The sequence below is a fragment of the Carassius gibelio genome, chromosome A1, assembly GCF_023724105.1.
Source record: "Carassius gibelio isolate Cgi1373 ecotype wild population from Czech Republic chromosome A1, carGib1.2-hapl.c, whole genome shotgun sequence".
NCBI lineage: Eukaryota > Metazoa > Chordata > Actinopteri > Cypriniformes > Cyprinidae > Carassius > Carassius gibelio.
In genome coordinates, this window is record NC_068371.1 from 25,162,973 (window position 1) to 25,182,121 (window position 19,149).

General features: G+C 44.8%; 1 protein-coding gene across 2 annotated transcripts in view; it reads right to left on the reverse strand.

Moving 5' to 3' along the window:
* Positions 1–19,149, reverse strand: part of LOC128016563 (neuronal membrane glycoprotein M6-a) — a 74,084-nt gene that overhangs the window by 53,980 nt on the left and 955 nt on the right. The gene's annotated exons all lie outside the window — the stretch shown is intronic.

Consider the following 19,149-nt stretch of genomic DNA (forward strand, 5'->3'; position numbering starts at 1 on the left):
GTTGTTATCTACAGCTGACACTCTCTCAGTTGAAAGGCCACAATGCTTCACTGGCTGCATGAAACATAATGTATTGACCTGAATATAAGACAATCTTTTTCTCTTGTAAATACATCTGACAAAATGCGGTCGTCTTATATTCAGGGTCTATACTTTGACATGTCAGTAATACAACCACAACATAGGTGGGGCCAAATACATGTAAAACAAGAGCTACTTATAACCTAGCTTATGTTCTGAATTTCACCTACACACCTCAAGACAGGCACGTCTACTAGAGCAAAGAAAGCAGTGCATTTTTCTTTGCAAATCCTTGGTTCCTCTTCAGGAACTCGAGCTGCGTCGAAACGCTTTGGGGAACGCGTTTAGCGTGAGCGACTCTGAATATGATATCTAATCTGTCTTATAGAAGAGTGTGACGTCACAGGCGAGGTGACGTAAGCGACCAGGAAGCTATAAAGGCACGAGCCGCACAGCTGGCTTCAGCTTCTGCGTTTTCAGCAAGCGCTCTGTGTATGCATGTCATTCTGTCTTGTCAGTCTTATTTATTGTTGTTTGTCACTATTAGCTCCTTGAAAAGTAAGCAATAGTCAAAGAGCAAAGCTAAGACGAGACATCTGAAAGGCGAATCCAGATCGCGTTTCAGATTGTGTGTTCATCACGAGTGAGAATACACGGTCTGTGCGCGGTCTGCCTGGGATTGAGGCACGCTGTTTCGGCTCTTGAGGGAGCCGACTGCCTACACTGGTACAAGCCAGTGTGGACGCTTCGATCCCGGAGGACTCTCTCGAGGGGGAGTCTTCACCAGCGTTCCTCGCGGTGTCGGTCCTGCTTTCGCCGAGGCGGAGCGGCGCCTGCACTCGCTGGGTTCGCAGATAGATCTGCTGGAGGGTAGGGAGACGGGCGCGTCCCTATCTCCTACCTCAGCCGCCAGATCTGCCCGATCTCCGGGTGCGGAAGCCCGAGTGCTCGGTCCTTCCCCCCGAGTGACGGCCGTGACGCACTGCCTTTTTTTCTCCGAGGAGATTAAAACGGAGGGCGTCGATGAGCTCGCAGTTGCACAAACATCAGCTGCACAGACAAACAGTTACACAAGCATCAGTTTCACAAACATATTATGCCTAACTGTATAACGAGCAGCATTAATGAGGAGCGCAGCTCACGCAGCCAGCTCTCGAAATATAAATAAAAATAAGGGGGCTGACTGTGCTTCTCGCATATCTAGGACGGATCGAAGACGGCTCTGCCTATCTCCACCCGTATTCCCTAGATTTAGAGTTCATCGAGGTTCGGAAGCACGCAAAACGGTTCCTTCCCCCTCTGTGAACTCGCAGCTGCAGCTACTTATCTCTGAGGAGATTTATATTGTTTGTGTGACTATGCGGCTTGCGTGTTGCCGAGGCAGCGCGTGTACTACATCATTTTCAGTTTTGATGTAAATCTTACCAAATCCAGACCGTCTTTACTCGTCTGATTGGTTAACTGCATTAATTCTGAGGAATTAAATTCAGTATCTATCTGACTATGAGAGGTTAGATATGAATTATATTAACAATGCAGACCGTGTTTTCTCGTCTGATTGTTTGTTTGCATTAAATTCTGAGGAATATAATGACACTTATCTCACTCTGAGAAATTATATATACTGGAGGGGCTGTTGGGCGAGAGCAGCCCTCCCAGTCTGTAGTCAGAGCGTCGCCACCCGCGCTCCCCCTGCGTCGGGACCGGAGGCTGAAGCAACGCTCTGAACCAGGGTTTTTTTCCAGCCGAAGGCGGATCTGAGGGCCGTACTTCAGGCTGTGAGGCCCTCGGTTAAGAAGTCCTGACACGTTTCGGTCACGACTGCAGAGGGCGGCCCCTACTGGGGTGGAGCGGCGTACACCGCATTACACGGTTCCCGTCTGGGAAGTTTCTGAGGTTCGCTTTCGGGGGCAAAGCCTACCAATATCGAGTACTTCCCTTCGGCCTTGCACTCTCACCCCGCATGTCCACAAGATGTGTAGACGCGGCTCTGGTCCCCCTGCAAATGCAGGGCATCCGCATTCTCAACCACATCGACGACTGGTTGAGTTAAGCTCAGTCAAGAGCAGGTTGCGGCTCGGCATCGAGGTGTCGTTCTCGCACATATGGGGGAGCTAGGTTTGAGACTGAACGCCAAGAAGAGTGTGCTTTCTCCGGTTCAGAGAACCACCTATCTAGGCGTAGTATGGGATTCGACCACGATGCAGGCACGATTGTCCCCTGCTCGTATCGAGTCGATCCCATCTCAGTCGAGAGAGGCAAAGAAGGCCAGTCACTCACTGTCAAACAATCTCAGAGGTTGTTGGGTCTGATGGCAGCTGCGTCCAACGTGATACCTCTTGGCCTGCTGTACATGAGACCCCTACAGTGGTGGCTCAAGACCAAGGGATTTTCCCCGAGGGGCAATCTACTTTGCACTATCAAGGTCACGCGGCTCTGCCTACGTGCCTTAGACATGTGAAAGAAACCTTGGTTCTTGAAACAGGGCCCGGCGCTGGGAGCTCCTTGTCGCCGTGTAACACTAGCGACGGACGCATCCCTCACCGGCTGGGGTGCAGTCATGAGTGGCCACCCTGCCCGTGGTCTGCGGAGCGATCGCCATCTAACATGGCATATAAATTGTCTAGAAATGCTAGCAGTTTATCGTGCACTGAAGCACTTCCTCCCAGACCTAAGGGGTCACCATGTGTTGGTGCGCACCGACAGCACATCGGTGGTCTCTTATACCAACCACCAGGGAGGTCTGCGTTCGCGCCCTTTGTACAAGCTGGCGCACCAGATCCTGGTGTGGTCCCAAAAGCAAACTCCTCTCATTAAGAGCAGTATATATTCCTGGGAAACAAAATACGGGAGCAGACATACTGTCGAGGCAGGGGCTGAGGCCCGGGGAATGGAGTCTTCACCCAGAAGTAGTGAAGCAGATATGGAGAGTATTTGGCAGGGCTCAAGTAGAACAATGCCCCCTTTTGTTCTCTCTAGTTCATCCAGCTCCTCTGGGACTGGACGCCATGGTACAGACTTGGCCGAGGCTTCGTCTGTACGCATTTCCCCCTATCGCTCTGCTCCCGGGAGTTCTGGCGAGAGTACGCCGGGACGGGGTCCGTCTGTTGTTAGTAGCCCCGTTCTGGCCGGGCCGAGTATGGTTCTCAGATCTAGTCTCACTCCTCGACGGCTCTCCGTGGGAGATACCGATCAGGACAGACCTACTCTCGCAGGCGCAGGGTACGATAATTCACCCTCGCCCGGAGTTGTGGAAGCTGTGGGTGTGGCCCCTGAGGGGGAGCGCAACTGTTAGCAGCCGGTCTCTCAACCGAGGTTGTTGAGACCCTTCTCCAATCCAGAGCTCCCTCAACGAGGAAACTGTATGCCCTGAGGTCGAAACTCCTCACCTCATGGTGCAGAGACCGCCAGTTAGACCCAGCAAACTGCCCGGTTGGTACAGTTCTGGAGTTTCTACAGGCTAGGCTCTCTGCAGGGTTGACCCACTCCAAGTTGAAGGTCCACGTGGCGGCTATTGCGGCCTACCACGCCCTTCTTGATGGCCAGTCTTTGGGAAGACACCCCCTAGTTACACGTTTCCTCCGCGGTGCGCTGAGGCTGAAACCTCCAGTACGGTCCCGTATTCCCCCGTGGGACTTGGGTGTGGTGTTAGAGGCTCTTTACAAATCTCCATTCAACCGATTCAAGATATCTCAGATAGACATCTGACTCTTAAAACTGCCTTTCTGTTGGCCATTACCTCTCTGAGGAGAGTAGGAGATTTACAGGCCCTCTCAGTGGCCCCTACCTATTTTGATTTTGCACCTGGCATGACCAAAGTGTTCATATACCCTCGAGCGGGATATGTTCCTAAGGTGCCCTCTATCACACCACAACCTGTAGTGCTGCAGGCCTTCTGTCCTCCTCCCTTTCGGGAGCCCGACCAAGAGAAGCTAAATTGTGTGTGTCCAGCTCGAGCGCTGGATGCATACGCCCACAGAACTGCCCTGTGGAGAAAAATGGACCAATTGCTTGCATGCTGTGGTCCCCCCAAGAGGGGTTTCCCTGCTTCTAAGCAGACTACTAGTCGTTGGATAGTTGAGACTATCAACGCCACTCTGAGCCCTCTGGTCATCCCCCGCTGTCGGGAGCCAAGGTTCACTCTACATGGGGTATGGCGGCCTCCAAGGCCTTTTCTAGCAGGTGCGTGCATGCTGGACATCTGCAATGCTACGGGGTTTCCACGCCTTCTACTTTTGAAAGATTCTATGGCTTAGACATGCCAGTCACTCCAGGCACTTCATTCCCCTCGTCCTAAGCTGTGCTCTTCGGATACACACTAGGCAGGGGTTTGGTAGTCTGGCAGCGTTGGTACTCGTTCCCCAAAGCGTTTCGACGCAGCTCGAGTTCCTGAAGAGGAACGTCTCTAGGTTACGTATGTAACCCTAGTTCCTCGAGGGAACGAGACGCTGCGTCTCGAGGCCATACCCCCGGCACCCCTGCCGGCGCTTGCTGGTACTCGAAGATGAAGCCAGCTGTGCGGCTCGTGCCTTTATAGCTTCCTGGTCGCTTACGTCACCTCGCCCGTGACGTCACACTCTTCTATAAAACAGATTAGATATCATATTCAGAGTCGCTCATGCTAAACGCGTTCCCCAAATCGTTTCGACGCAGCGTCTCGTTCCCTCGAGGAACTAGGGTTACATACGTAACCTAGAGACGTTTGTACTTCAAATTCGTGACAGGCATTTTGTTTTGTTCTCTCTCCCCATTCGTCACTAATTACGCAACACCGACATAATTCCACATCCGCCGGTACGGATTAACTAACGAAGAGTTAGACCGGATATTGTGTTGTTTTCATATGGATTACTTTATCACAGAATATTTGTTTTCGGTAGCAGTTTAAAAGTAGACATGTCAAGTTTTCTATAGATATATCTCTTATGTCTCTTCGTTGAGTATTCACAGAGTTACAGTTCATTTTAATGACGCGTTTCTAAATGAAGATCACTGCAGACAAAGGCTGCAGGCAGCACACCTAGTATGTCATCTTTATTTTATAAATGCACAAAGTTCTGTTGTTATTATGTCTGTATACAAATAAAAGTAGACCCTTTACAGATTTGATTGATGTATTGCTCTTATCTGTACGATCAAAACTGAAATTGTAATTTAAGTTATCAGGAAAAAATGCCTCATCACGTATACGCGTTAATTGACTCCAGAGGGTTAAAATTCTGGTAGGGGACTACGACGTGCTTCTTCCCAGGTACATTATATCACAAACCCAGATAAACCCTGTCCCTTGGAACTAGAGGTCTGCGTGGGACTTTTTTTTAAGTCCCGCTCCCGCACCCACCCGTTCCTGATATATATACACTCTTTGTTCACCTGCTGTCTGCTTAAAATAATTTTCTTCCCGACCCGACCATCCCGCTAAATTTGGATTTTGTTTCCAGAATTTCACATTTACATTTCCACGGAGAAAATAAAAATGTAGTCTGCACAAAAATTTTATATATTATTTTATTCGCCTTGTCAAGATACAAAATGTAAAATTTTGCTGCCAATACAGTAGGGGAAAAAATTTAGCAGAGAAAAAACAAATAAAAATGGAAGCCTTTTTGTTATTTTTATTTGTATAGTAAAAATACGTAACATTTTGCTGTCAACACAGTAGCACGTCCTTCAAGGACAGCGGATCCACACTTTGCCATTATTTTTGAGGGCCGTATATTTACCACCGGTACAGTCTGCCCTGAGGACAGTTATGCACATGCTGCGCGCACAGACCCCTCAAGTACAATGCATGATGCAGAAAAAACTGGTCCATGCGTGCAGCGTGTGCATAACGGTCCTGAGTGCAGGGCAGGCTGTAGCCTATACCGGGTGGTTGATAAGATTAAGTAAAGCAAAGATATGCTGTTCTGAAAGGACGTCGGGAACGTGTTCAAATTACACCAGAGTTAACGACCGCTACCATGTTTTAGTCTGAAATTTAAACCCGCGGCGCAAAATATCGGCGGGACAGCCGCGGGAATGCAGACCTCTACTGGGAGCACGCAACAAAGTGGGCATGTTCTGCTGCTTTAGAGAAGAGTATGGGTGCACGTTCATTGTTTACAATATAACCGGAGCACATTCTGAGCTTGAGGAGCGGGATGTTAAGACATGCTCAAGGTGGTTTAGCGAATCACAACACACTGAGCCAGCTGACCAATCTCAGCCCATCATGTATTTCTGAGGGTGGGGATTTATAATAACAGGAAATAAATCGAGGCATTTGTCAGAGAAGGGACAGATCAGTTTGGAATAAAGGTAAATTATGTGAAAAATAATGTTTTTTTGTTTTTGTTTTTTTTTTACAAAGAATGAACACGTTAGACTGCACCCCATAAACACAATCAAGACTAAAAACAAGAATCTTCAAATTCTTCATTGTCAAATCTCCTTCAATTCCAATGAAAAATAAAAATACAATGGGACATACAGGTTATGGCCAATAAAAGGCTTAGTAAATAACAGAAGCTACATATAACAATATGATACAATAAAAGGAAACAATTCAATGGACTAAGCTGTGCACAATGCAAAATAGTTGTCTTTAAAACAAAAATACTGCTGAGCAAAAGACATATGCGCTCCCAGCACAGATGTCTGTATTTCCCATCAGCAGTTGATACTGCTCCAGGGTCTAGTTTTCACTAAAGGCTTTGCATCACTAGACTGACAGACGGTGGGAATTCACCGCAGGTCATGATATGTCTCCTAATATTTAAATGGTTTAGACACTAACATAGTCGTATAAGTGTCTAAAGTACATCTTTTTATCTAATGTTCTCCTCTGAGGTGATGGATTTGAAAGAAATACGGCTTATAGGACACAAAAAAAGCCAAATTCGTTTGCATTTATTAACAGTTTATCAAACACATTCCCCAGTTTTATATTTGTGGTCTCGTCTGAGTTCATGGAGTTTTAATACTGTTCAGGGACACAGAAAGTCCAAAGTTTCCTATTAGACTACCAGTGGGTAGATTTCAGGAGGAAGGTTCTAGCCACACTGGAGAAATCACTCACAAGCTCAGGATCCACTGCTGTGATCGCATAAACCAGCAGATTTATTTTCTACCAGATTAAACGAAAATAGTCTCAGAAGGGGGAATGAAAATAGGGAAACGTGAGGGTGGTTCAAACCTAACTGAACTCAAATATATTCTGAAGACTGTTTATTATTACTTTGGAAATGTTAAATGACATGTCTCAGAAGAGAATAAAGAAAGGAAAATATGTAAGATTCAAGCCAGTTTTTGAAGATTTGGCCAGCTTTGAGAATGTATTGCCTGTTTTAGACATTTTCACTTTGCCGTTCCATATAAAGGAAATGGTGGAAAAAAGGGGAACCATATCCAAAAGTCACTTACCGTATATGGAACAATGGATTTCCCAGGTCTTAAGACCCGTTCACATCAAGACAAAAATGACATAGTAACTATATAAGTGTAACTATCGATATTACAATGATAATGCATGTTTAATGTGCACATCTGCACATTCTCATAGCACATACTTTATCAGATTGATTTTGATTGGATGCCAATGTTTTACCATTCATTACCTGAAAAGAAAAAGTTCTCAAAAGAGTGATTTTAAGGATATTGTTCTTCTATGTTGTTGTTGTTGTTATTGTTATAGATGCTCCTATAATAAAATACATTTTTAAAACTTTATGGTTATAGTTTTTAGAGTGAACGGGCCTTTAAGCAGCACTAATAAACAGAATGCCAGTTGAGTGAATATACATTGTGCCATCGGGGTTAAATTATTAACATAGATCAATGGTTTCTGTTCATCTGCGCTTATTAACTTGGGTTAATTACATATATGAATGTCTGCAATAAATAAAATAAAGAATAAAATGTTGTGTGGTGTAACCACATGAAGAAAACAAATTATGTCATATTTTCCTTACTTCTTAAACATTACTTTTTGGGGGGAAATTTTCCTAAATTAATTATTATTTCATAAATATTATTAAGCATTTGTAGATTCTCTTGACAAATAATCATGATGGTCTGCTTTTTCAAATATATTTTTCAAGATAAAAAGTGTTATTTACTATGTGAATTATTCCTGAATTATTAATTCATAAATATCATTAAAGGGATCATATGATGTTGCGAAAAAGAACATTATTTGGTGAAACGAAATGTGTTTATGCAGTTTAAGGTTTAAGGGTAAAAAAAAAAACATTATTTTCCACATAATGTACATTAACGTTTCTCCTCTATGTCCCACCTTTCTGAAACCATTGTTTTTTACAAAGCTCATCATTCTGAAAAGCAAAGTATGCTCTGATTGGCCAGCTATCCAGTGCATTGTGATTGGCTGAATGTTTCAAGTGTCTGAAGGAAATGTTACACCCCTCAACATATACTGTTATGGCGTTTCCCGGGCAGTACACCGGCATGACAGGACAAAAACATTAAAACTCATTACAAACGAGGCATTTGTTGTATCCAGTGGGGACATAATTACTGATTATAATGACTTATACTGTCTTTTTACGTTTTGCGTTGCATATCGTTCTGCGTAAACATAAAACCATGTCTGCATTTGTGATCGGACAAACGACAAACAACAAGTGCTACTCTACATTGCTTAAAATGTGTGATTAAATCATCAGTGGCAAATCCTTTAAATATGTAAACCTACTTGGACAAGTCTTAACTTTTATAAAGAATATCTCTTTGGATTTGAGACTTTAGTCTTTGTAACTTTACAGATCTTCCTTATACACCAAGAACTTGTAACACTCCAAAGAGAAAGGTATAATTAAAATCGCATCATATGACCCCTTTAAAGTCCTCATGAAATCAAAATTTACTTTGCTTAATTTGTTCACATTGTGCAACATTAGTAGTGTTGAGGTAAACAATTAAAGTGCAAGTTAATCACTAAAAAAAAAAAAAAAAAAACTATCCGTGTAATCTTTAATCAGAATCTGAACATTTGCTTGCGCTCTGGAATGTCTTCCTTCTCTGATGACATCAGTTTGGCGGCTTGGCCAGAATATCCTTAAGCACTCCCCTTCAACCGTTAGTTTGCTGTGAGTGAGAGACAGAGAGGAGGGGCGCTAAAATGAAAGCCTGCCCTGTATTCAGTATTCTGTTTCATTTTGAAATATGTCACTATACTGAAGTAAACTGCAGCAACTTCCGGTTAATGCAGACCTTAAGCTTTTAGGGGAGCCTCTTTAAAAACAGACATTCAGGGTTTGCTGGGGTCCTCTCCCAATTAAATAATTTCCTGTTTTTATGTTTGTTTGTTTGGTTGGTTGGTTGTTGTTTTTTTCTCCATGCTGTTAGCACCACATAATTTTGATTTGGATGACAAACATTTTTTTACATATTAATTAGGAAACAGTGAAGCATGCAGTTTCAGTATAATATATAATAATATTTGTAAGTTTTTAACACACACACACACACACACACACACACATATATATATATATATATATATATACTGTATATTATTATATAATATATATCTTATATATTAAGATTTTCCTTTAATAATTTAATGAGGCTTATTTTCAATATGAGAAAATATGTATTCAAGTCACTGTATGAACTGTTAATGTATTTTTGAATGTATTATTTGTATGTATTTTAATATTATTCCCCCACTATCATCACAACACTGTTTCGGTGTTTCAAAACACAAACTGAACAGTCGTGCAGAAAATATACTTTCACAACATATGGAGCTTCCACCTCATACCCATATGGGACAAATACAGATATTGGTGAGGCAGTGCCACACACTGCAATTGTAACCTCATACAGAAACACACACACACGCCAAAGGCACTGGCTGACCTTTTAACTTGACATCTGTAGTAGGACATGCCTGCCACCTAGGAGACAGCCTTCCAGTTTTTAGTTCATGAATCCCTTAACCCAAACCCATGTTCTTCTCGTTAGACCAGTGAAAGCCAGTCTCGACAGCCAGTGAAAGACGAGTAAGATCAGGGCAGTGGAGGGGAGGGCGATCTCACAAAAACAGAGGAGCTTGTCAGGATTATCAAAGGCCCCCCACACAAGAGAAGAATGTTTGGAGGCGGCTAACAGAGAGACATAATGTGGCTATTTATCCCTCATGTGACTCCGTGCATATATTAGACAGAACACACAGGGGACAGGCCATCAGCAGGCACCATGAATGAGAGCTTCAACAAAGTCTGTCTTTCTTCAGCATAAACGAGTGTTGTCATTCTTCATATTCCAACTATAACTGGTAAACAGACCATGGAGTGAGAACCCCATAACAGCAGTGCCTTTCAGATGCCAAGACCTAGATCTAAAATACACATAGTAAGGACAAACTGTTTTGTGCCTTAGAAAGAATCCATTCAATTTGTGCTCTGAAGCAGGTCTAAGGGTTTTTAAAGGAGCTATGATTGAAGCAAGGTGCGTTTTATTACTGAGGTAACCATGAACGTCTGCACCTCTACTTTCAACTGTTCCATGGCTGATGTGAACATTTCCTGTATTTGTTGTGTGTTTTCCTGACAATAATAAGCCTATTCCTCTGTCATGTTTGCATACTGTCTGAAGGTAAGAAAAAATAACAACAACAGGATATGGAGACCTCAGGTTTTGCCACTGGAAAACATATGGTTTAGGTCACAGTTGTGTCTTGTCACGGATAAAGGGTTGAGAACAATTGTCAGTTAACCATTTGGAAGTATTGTGTAATATGTTGCTGCAAACTCAAAACATTAAAAGGCACAGTAGGTTCTCTTTATCTGTACCAGGTACAATCACAGTAATCTGATTATGAGCTTGGGCAATTTACTAGCCTAAAGGGGTCATATGATGCGATTTCAATTTTTCTTTTCTCTTTGGAGTGTTCCAAGCTCTTGGTGTAAAAAGAAGATCTGTAAAGTTTCAAAGGCAAAAGTTTCTAACATGCACACTGTTTTGGTGATTGTTAAGGACTGTATAATTTGACTGGTTTTTGGAAGGTTGTGACCACCAGGGGGCATCGATTAGAATGCAGACGAGATGTTCCGTTTAGGTGTTTTATTGAAATAAAGATTGAAAGTATATGTGTGTGGTTCTGAAATAAAGATACAGACATAAATCAGTACAAATGTAAACTCTATATAAATAACAAAGAATTATTACATGCCTAACAGGTATATAATAAAACAAACACAATCAAAATTAAATTATAGTTTTGGTATGTATGTCTTGAATGCAGTAGTACACGATATCTCTATTCAAAGATTACTTACTTTGCTGCACATTAATTACCACACTATATAATATGCCAAATTCAGCTGAACATATAATAATTATGGACTGCAGAGTTACTCATTAAATTAAACAACGTTACACATCGTGTAAGAAAATAAATTATTCAAATTAAGGCACATAAAGTTTGCATAGCAACACTTCCAGTAATAAACATCATTCTCAACAATTAAACACAAGAACAGTGCGAAGCTCCGCCATTATACTGTATGACAATGAGCAGCAACATGCCGCGACATTATTGAGGTAAAAAGTGAGGTAAAAATAACAACAAACTTCAGTGTACTTACTGGTAGTTGCACGCACACAATACTAGGAACTTTTAAATAAGTACAGCAAAACTTTCTTATATTATTTATGAAATAACATTGCACAGTCTTTCAACGTCAGCGATCTCTTCCAAGTGTCTCGAAACTGAAACTAAAGCTGTCTGCTTCCGCGAGCCGCAGAGCGCAGTGACACTTCTGATTGGCTCATTCTCAAACAGTCAGTTTTATATGCCTGAAATGAGTCGTCCTTCGTCACAGCCGCCCCCAAATTTGTTACACTATATTTGCCAATCTAAGAAGGACTGACCGTATCAGTGTCTGGTATAGCAGGCAGAGCTACAAGGCGAGCGACGGGCCTCGTGTAGATTTTGTCCTTGACTTTGACTACTGCAGTCCTGACTCTCCCATCAGTTCCTGGAATAACCTCAGTGACATGACCTAAAGGCCACTGTGCCCTGGGCAGCTGTGGGTCCACCACCATCACTATGGTTCCGGTTTTCAGCTGAGCTGGGTCCTTGTGCCACTTAGAGCGAGTCTGAAGAGTCGGGAGGTAGTGTCGTATAAAGTGGGACCAAAACTGGTCAGCCAGCACCTGAGTATGTCTCCAACGGCGGCGACTCAAGAGCTCAGACTCAGCATACACAGCCTGTGGTAAAGAGGGGTCTAGCCGCCCCATGAGGAGCAAGTTGGGGGTTACTGGGTCAGCATCAGCCACATCTGTTGAAACGTATCCCAGTGGCTTAGAATTTAAGATCCCTTCAACTTCAATAAGTACCGTCCGCAGGACCTCTTCAGGGACAGTCTGTGATTGGATGGTGGCATACAGTGCAGCTTTAACAGACCTCACTTCCCTTTCCCAGACTCCTCCAAAGTGTGGTGCGCTTGGGGGGTTAAACTGAAACCGGATCTGGTGTTTAGCCAGTTGAGTTTGGAGTGTGGAGTGTAATGACCTGAAGGCCTCCTGGAGTTCTCTTTCACTTCCCTTAAAATTAGTGCCCTGGTCGGACCAGAGCTCTGCTGGTTTACCTCTTCGTGCTATAAAACGGCGGAGGGCCATCAAAAAGGAATCCGAGTCCATACTGGACAACACATCCACATGCACAGCACGCGTCGTCATGCATTTAAATAGTATGCCCCATCTCTTCTCATGGCGACGGCCAACTTTCACTGTGAAAGGCCCGAAGCAGTCCATGCCCGTAGAGAAGAACGGGGGCTTCAGCAGCTGTAATCTAGACTGTGGGAGGTCTGCCATCTTGGGCACTACTGGAGAAGCTCTCCATCTCTGGCAGTCCGGACATGAGTGCTGATGGCGCTTTACAGCTTCACGGCCATGCAGAATCCAGTATTTTCGACGCAGCTCTGCAAAAAGGCGCTCTGATCCTGGATGGTGAAGGCTCTTGTCCATGTCCTGAATGATGAGCTGGGTCACTTTATGCTGATGGTCCAGGACCACTGGGTGAATAGAATCTGGTTCTAACTGGTCGCTGCGGCGGAGCCTTCCTCCAACCCGGATGAGTCTCACATTCTTGTCATACTCTGGTGCTAGGGAAATCAGCCTACTGGTGGCAGCTACTGGCTTACCGGTACTCAAAAGACTGAGCTCCTCAGAAAAGCTGTCCTGTTGGGCTCGTCTCAATACTTCTCTCTCTGCTTCTCGGTAGTCATCAGCAGAAAGACTGACTGGGCTCACTGATGACACAGGGCTAGATTGTGCAACCGCTTCTATCAGTGCTCTGAATGAGGAAAACTGATTAACATTTGATAGAAGAGATGTCTGTATACTTGTAGTGAGACAGCAGATAGTAGGTTTTCGCAGCTCAGCAGGATTCTCAGTCATCTCTGTGGCTGGCTGTGTAGGCCAGAATTCAGGCGACTGTTGTAAGAAGGCAGGGCCCTGACTCCATCTGTTCTTACCAGCCAGTTCCAGCAATGTTTTTCCCCGCGTTATGTCATCAGCTGGGTTGTTGGCAGAATCCACATATCTCCAGGCCCGGACATCAGTCAGCTCCTGGATTTCAGCTATTCTTGTTCCCACGAATAATTTGTACCGACAGGAGTCCGACTGAAGCCATGTAAGTACTGTTGTGGAGTCGGTCCAACATATAACATTGCGAATGTTCACAGTCAGCTCTCTTTGAAGTAGTGCAGCTAGCTGTGCAGCTGTCAGGGCAGCACACAGTTCTAGTCTTGGTATTGATTGCTGCTTCTTCGGGGCCACTCTGGATCTAGCATGCAGGAATGACACTTCCACACAGCCCTGTGAACTCTCCGTGCGCAGATAGGCCACTGAGCCGTATGCCTTCTCTGACGCATCAGCAAAGATGTGTAAATCTCTCTGGAGGTTTGAAGTGTTCATCTCAGGGCTTACATAGCAGCGAGGCAGTAGAACCTGAGAAAGGTACTGCAATTCTTTCTCCCACATTATCCATGGCTGCAGCACATCTTCAGGCAGTGAAGGGTCATCCCAGTCTCTCTGTTTGTCCCACAAGTGCTGCACCAAGACCTTGGCCCGTGTAGTGAAAGGGACTATAAATCCCAGAGGGTCGAACAGGCGTGCCAGAACTCTGTATATGTTTCGCATGGTGGGTGTGGGTTGGTCCAGCATATGGTATTTATACCTTAAAGTGTCTGAATTGCAGAGCCAGCGGAGTCCCAGGGCCAGCTCCTGTGGGTCAGTACCTGACTCGTTGAGCCACAACTCACTGCTCTCAGATCTTGCTTCTTTGGGCAGATGGCTGATGACCTCAGGGGTGTTACTGGCCCACTGGCGTAATTCAAATCCACCTGTAGCCAGCAGTGAGGTCAGTTTGTCGACCAGGTGACGGGCTTCTTCAACAGATGGGAGGCTTTGCAGACAGTTATCCACATAAAAGGATCGTTCTATTGACACTCGAACATCTTCACCTGGCTGACTATGGTCAAACACATGTTTCTGCAGCGCATAAGTTGCACAGCAGGGGCTACATGTGGTGCCAAATGGAAGGACTTGCCATGTGTAGATGCTGGGTGGTTCCTCTGTTTTCAGGTCTCGCCACAGGAAGCGAAGCAAGGGCTTATCTTCGGGGAGCAGCCTCACCTGATGAAACATGCCCTTAATATCACTGCTGATAGCAATCGCATGCTCTCTGAAGCGCAGCAGTACACCCAGTAGACTGGAACTTAAGGTGGGCCCAGGCAACAGCAGCTCATTGAGGTTGTTTTCCTTATACTTGAAGGAACAGTTGAACACAATCCTGTTCTTTCCGTTATGGCTCACCATGTGATGTGGGATGAACCACGACTCAGCTGATTTGCTCAGCTCATCTTCTGACACTTTAACTGCATAGCCTGCATTTTCCAGCTTTCCGATCTCTGCACAGTATGCTGCTGCTCTTTGAGGGTCTCGCCGCAGACGCCTCTCTGTACTGCGGAGATTAGCTAGCCCAGCCTCCTTAGGTGCCTGAAGCAGTGGCATGTTCTTCACCCTGAGGAGGGGAGTAGCGTAGCGCTGAATTCCATCAACATCTTCTCGTGTGGTCTTTGCCTCCAGCAGGCGGACTGCTTCCTGATCCTGCCTGGAGCGTGTGACAAGCTTTTCACTCCTGTAAGGCAGAACATCCAGCTGCCACAATCTCTCTACACTCTGTAGAAGCTTGTTAGTGGGTGAGAGGGTGGAGATGTGCAGACACTGTTGTGATGTTGCCTGCGCCTTGCTATACCTGATCGGCCCCTGAAGTGTCCAGCCCAACTTTGTCTTCACTGCGGCTGGTCCCCCGTGGGTTCCCACACGCACCGGCTCCACTGGAGTGATTAAGTGGGTATAATCTGACCCAATTAACAACAGGGGTTGCACTCTGTTAATCGTCTGGAGAGGGAGACCTCTTAAATGTTTGTGCTTCCTCTGAAGTGCCTTCATTGAGTAAGTGTGTTCAGCCAGACCCAGTTGATCAGCAGTGAATGCTCTGTGTATCTTGTAGGACTTCTTTGGATGATCTACTGGGGAGATGGAGAACAACACTGCAGTGCCGTGCAGAACCCTGATATCTTGCCGAACAGTTCTGAGGATCAGATTTTCCGGTTCACCAGTAAGCTTAAGGCTCTGCGCTGCTGCAGGGAGGAGAATGGTCCGCTCCGATCCATCATCAAGGATGGCATATGTCTCCAAGGTGTGTTCACCATTGCGCAGCAGCACTTTACTCACTTTCAGTAGCACTTGGCTGCATCCAGCCCGCCTGTCCACATACAGAACTTCATTAGTTGTGCTGATAAGGCAGGATGTATCCTCAGCTGCAGGTTTTATATTCACTTCATGCAAAGCTTGCAGGTGTCTCCCCTTACACTTGTGACATGTCATTTTCAAGCGGCACTGTGCAGCCTGGTGTGTGCGACCGCATCGCCAGCACCTCTTGTTGGTCTTAATCCACGCTGTTATCTGTTCCGCTGTAAGCTGTGCAAAGTTTGCACACTTATCTAGGAAGTGTTGCGTGTTCGAGCAGTAAGGGCAGTATGCTGTCCTCTCTGGCTGCTTGGTGCTTGATAAGGCCTTTTCTACTGCCAGTGTGCCCTCGGGTTGGTCTGTGGTATGCATGATGTTGGTATTCTTACCACTCCTAGTGTCACGGCGGCGCTCTGTTCTGGGTCCTGCTCTGCTCTTGTTTTCACTGGTTAGAGGCTCATACACTGTCTCCTGCATCTTCAGCTCGTAGTCAAGCCAGTCAGAAAAGTGCAATAGGCTTGGGATTGTAACACGCATTGGGTACAGGAATCTTTTAAATTCGGCCCGTATATCATGTGGCAGTTTAGACATCAGCCGTGTTACATGTGAACCACAGTAAAGCTCAGTCTTTCCAGTGTCCCCAAGCTGGTCTAACATCGCCACGAGTGCTCTCACTTTCAAAGCGAATCGCTTAAACTCACTGGAGTCACCCCGTGCAATATTGGGTGCCTCCATTAAATCAGCTATTTTCCTGAGAGCTAGCTGGTGAGGCTGTCCATAATGCTCAATTAGACTTGTCATAGTGTCAGTGTAGGGCTGCAGTGAGTTTGTATATGAGTCCGCTATTAGAAGTGCCTCCTCATACTTCAGATGATCCACCAAGATCTGGTATTTAAAACGCTCTGTAGCATCAACAGGCAGTAAGTTCTCCAGAGCAACCTTAAGTCTGGCAAACTCTCTCGGATCCCCTTTGGTGAATGTAGGTATTGTGGGTTTAGGCCCGCGGTACACTGTCTCATGATAGTGAGAGGGTTGCAGCTCTTCGTGCAGCGACTCGCATCTTTGTGGGGTGTAGGGTACACAATACTCTGGCGTCTGTACCCCGGGTACTGAATGATGGGGCTCAGGATGTCTGGGAGACTCCTTCTGTTGTGTAATCCTAATGTCTCTCAGTGCTGTTATGAGCTCTGCCATAAGGTCCTGTGATGGTGGCTGATAAACGTCTGCTACTGGGGGTCGTGGCGGTGGCCAGTCATCATCATTCGTAGGCAGAGTGTGACCACTAACTTGCACAAGTGGCGTGATTGGCTTGGTTTGGTACGCACCGCCATCCTGCTCTATGTTATACTGCTGTTGAGGGGGGGCTGTTGTAGGTAAAGGAGAAAGGGCTGTGCGGGCTTCAAGTCGCCTGTGCATGTCCATTACCTGTTGCTGCAGCCTTAGATTATCTTCCTGCAGCTTATAAAGAGCTTCAAGGACCTCAGGCGCTGTTTCTGGGGCAGGCCTCAATCGGGCCGAGGCGGGCGTACTCTGGAAGAGGGGTTCTGTATACTCAAACTGACGTGGATAGACGGCTTCCGCTCCCCGAATGACACTCCCATCCTCATGCAGCAGTGGTGGTGTGAGAGGCGTCATCCTGGCGTGTCTCTCTGGGAATCTAACCATACTGTCGTAAGGCCGCTGTTGCTCTGACAGGCTAACCGATTGTTGAGTTAAATGAGAGGGCTGCTGTAATGCTTGTGGGGGGATGTCATAGTCTTCCATCCAGGCTGGTCGCCGGGTCTCTCGGCGGGGTCGAGCATCTTCTGTGCGTGTATACTGATCCGAGAACATCTCTTAACAATCCCACGGTGATCACACGTAAAATCCGGCTCGAAGGACCAATTGTTTTGGTGATTGTTAAGGACTGTATAATTTGACTGGTTTTTGGAAGGTTGTGACCACCAGGGGGCATCGATTAGAATGCAGACGAGATGTTCCGTTTAGGTGTTTTATTGAAATAAAGATTGAAAGTATATGTGTGTGGTTCTGAAATAAAGATACAGACATAAATCAGTACAAATGTAAACTCTATATAAATAACAAAGAATTATTACATGCCTAACAGGTATATAATAAAACAAACACAATCAAAATTAAATTATAGTTTTGGTATGTATGTCTTGAATGCAGTAGTACACGATATCTCTATTCAAAGATTACTTACTTTGCTGCACATTAATTACCACACTATATAATATGCCAAATTCAGCTGAACATATAATAATTATGGACTGCAGAGTTACTCATTAAATTAAACAACGTTACACATCGTGTAAGAAAATAAATTAATCAAATTAAGGCACATAAATTTTGCATAGCAACACTTCCAGTAATAAACATCATTCTCAACAATTAAACACAAGAACAGTGCGAAGCTCCGCCATTATACTGTATGACAATGAGCAGCAACATGCCGCGACATTATTGAGGTAAAAAGTGAGGTAAAAATAACAACAAACTTCAGTGTACTTACTGGTAGTTGCACGCACACAATACTAGGAACTTTTAAATAAGTACAGCAAAACTTTCTTATATTATTTATGAAATAACATTGCACAGTCTTTCAACGTCAGCGATCTCTTCCAAGTGTCTCGAAACTGAAACTAAAGCTGTCTGCTTCCGCGAGCCGCAGAGCGCAGTGACACTTCTGATTGGCTCATTCTCAAACAGTCAGTTTTATATGCCTGAAATGAGTCGTCCTTCGTCACACACACACATCTCTACATCACTATGTGGGAAGATTTGCATAACACTGCTCAGATATTCAAGCAATGAAAGAAGGTGTACCTTTTATTCTCATTGTAGTATTGTTGCTGCCGCTGCCATGTCATATAGACGCTGTGTGTTCAGTTGTGAAAGCGGAACTACTTAGTTTGGCCTTCCAAAAGAGGACACAGCTAGACATGTTTATATCACGTTTATAATGGGGTTTAATGTTTATGTCTCATCCCTCTGGCCAAACAGGGGATCACAATATGTTAAGGGGCATAACATTTCAGTCACACGCTTGAGGTATTCGGCCAATCACAATGCACTGTATAGCTGGCCAATCAGAGCACACCTCACTTTTCAGACTGATGAGCCTTGTAAAAAACGATGCGTTTCAGAAAGTGCGGCATTGAGGAGAAACAATAATGTACAGTATGTGGAAAACAATGCCTTTTTTTAACCTTAAACAGAATAAACATTTTATTACACCAAATACACAAAATAATGCTCCTTTTAGCAGCATCATATGACCCCTTTAAATCGGTATCAAAAGAGAAAGGGATGTTTGCTTACATACAGTATACCAGATACATTGCTTAAATATTACAC